Source organism: Protopterus annectens, chromosome 13.part0 (genome assembly GCF_019279795.1).
Source record: "Protopterus annectens isolate FY-2018-M chromosome 13.part0, PAN1.0, whole genome shotgun sequence".
In the NCBI taxonomy this organism is placed as follows: Eukaryota; Metazoa; Chordata; order Ceratodontiformes; family Protopteridae; genus Protopterus; species Protopterus annectens.
Genome location: NC_056747.1, coordinates 452,285,882 through 452,287,858, shown reverse-complemented (window position 1 = coordinate 452,287,858; position 1,977 = coordinate 452,285,882). Strand labels below are relative to the sequence as shown.

Below are 1,977 nucleotides of genomic sequence, written 5' to 3'. Positions count from 1 at the left end.
ATTTCCCTGCGCCCATCACCCAGGTGGGATTTGGTGCTGGGCTCTTCCCTCTTCACTTGCCATTACTGAGGGAATCCTGGTTAGCTTCGTTTCCTCCATTTAGTAATATGCTTAAATTCCATTCCAAGTGTGGTCACGGGGGGGCAGCGGGATGACGGGGGCCTCAGGGGCAGATGGACTATCCGTCATCCTCCCCCAGCCCCCACGCACCCGCTCCCCACCGCTGGACTTCTTCAAATGTATGTCACTATTTAGTGACTACAATTCTGTAATCATCCCAGTGATTTTCCAGGGAGAAAGAGGAACAGGCCAAAAATATGAGCCAATTATCTGGACATTCTGCAAAAATCTGTACAGTTGAAAGGTATGATTAGACATACAGCTTAGTACCACTCCCAGGATTCAAACCATGGCTGTGTGTGCTAAAAACACAATTATATTTCATCAGAGTGAGCTATTTAGAAACTGCTGTCTGTTTCTTCAAAGTTTTATGTCTAAGTCTCTCTTAGTTGTACAATCTAACCTTGTACTTACCAACAGTCTTATACAGACATTCCTAGACATATTTATTATGTAGCACAGTGTGGGTAACAGTGGTTAACACATTACTATTCAGAGAATGCAACACTAAATGTCATACAATACCACAGTAAACACAACCAGTCCAGGATTTAGAACTTTATTGCCAGGCATTTATGGTTTTATTTAAATATCACCTATATGGGACTATTACTGTCATATTGTCTGTTTATTCACTACAACCCATACACAGTTTTTATACTGCCAGGTGACTTTCTACTACTTTATATTTATTTGGTATGACTACTACAAGCAGGATTGTTACTCACCAGCCATGTGATGCAGCTTTTGCAACCTACTGGCATGGGCTTCCTGATTCACAGCCCGCTCAGCTGCAGCTGAAAAGGGAATAGAGAAATAGTTAGGCATACCTATCCATCACATAGACAGGCTGAACTTTAGTAAACAGTTATTGATATGAATACTTACACACTGTTGGGACATCACCCCTCTGCCTTGCCTTGCTTCTTGGACCCACTCATACAAGAGCTCCCTCTTCCTCTGCTTCAAGTCAGCATAGTGGTGCTGGACCTGCTCACCAGTCCGAGGGATACCAGTGGCACTGGTGAGATCACAGGCGAGATGGTCCCAGGTTTCCACTTTATATTGGGAGCCCAAAGACTGGCCCTGCAGCAGTCTCTCATCATGTTTTTTTACCAGGAGTCCTACCATGACCTTGGACTCCTGTATGCCCCAGAGCTGCACACATAAGTGCATGCCCTCACCAACACCTGCTATACTGCCTACAGTGGGAAGCTAGAACCAGTTATGAGCTGTATTCCTGCCTGTGGGGTTTAAATACTGCTGATTTCCCACCCTTTGCCATGAGTGGACAGTTTGAATATACTGAGCTAAGCTAAGCTATGGGCAAACCTGCTTAGCTAAGGTAGGCAGTGCTTAAAGGGGCAGGTTCAGCATTGCTTATCAATGGGCAAATCCACTTAGCTGAACTATTCATTGCTTAGTATTCATATGTACACAATGCTTATACCCGGTCAGCAAAGCTGTGCAATGCTTAATTTTTTTATTTTATAAACTATCTGCTGTATGGGATTGATTCATCATTTATTACATATTATAAATTTGTTTACTGTCCCTAACATCCCCAATGTGCTTTCATTACATTTATTTATGTGTGACTATACTGTATGGGGCACTTGTGTTTATATGGAGGTTTCACAACTTTGTTAAACTGACACCTCACATCTGGACCCACTGCAGTACTCTGGTTAACAAATATATGTTATTTAGTAGCTAATTATAAAAAAAAATGTTTATTTACTGCTTTCACTTGTAAAATGCAAATTAGTTATAGTGGGGATTAAACCCAGAATGGCTGCTTGGAAAGTGTACACTCTAACCACAACACTAGTGCAGTACTGGTTATGTTGGATGTCT

At 42.2% G+C, this 1,977-nt stretch overlaps 1 pseudogene; it reads right to left on the bottom strand.

Moving 5' to 3' along the window:
- Positions 1-153, bottom strand: part of LOC122788514 — a 3,299-nt pseudogene extending 3,146 nt beyond the window's left edge.
- Positions 154-1,977: the final 1,824 nt, after the last annotated feature.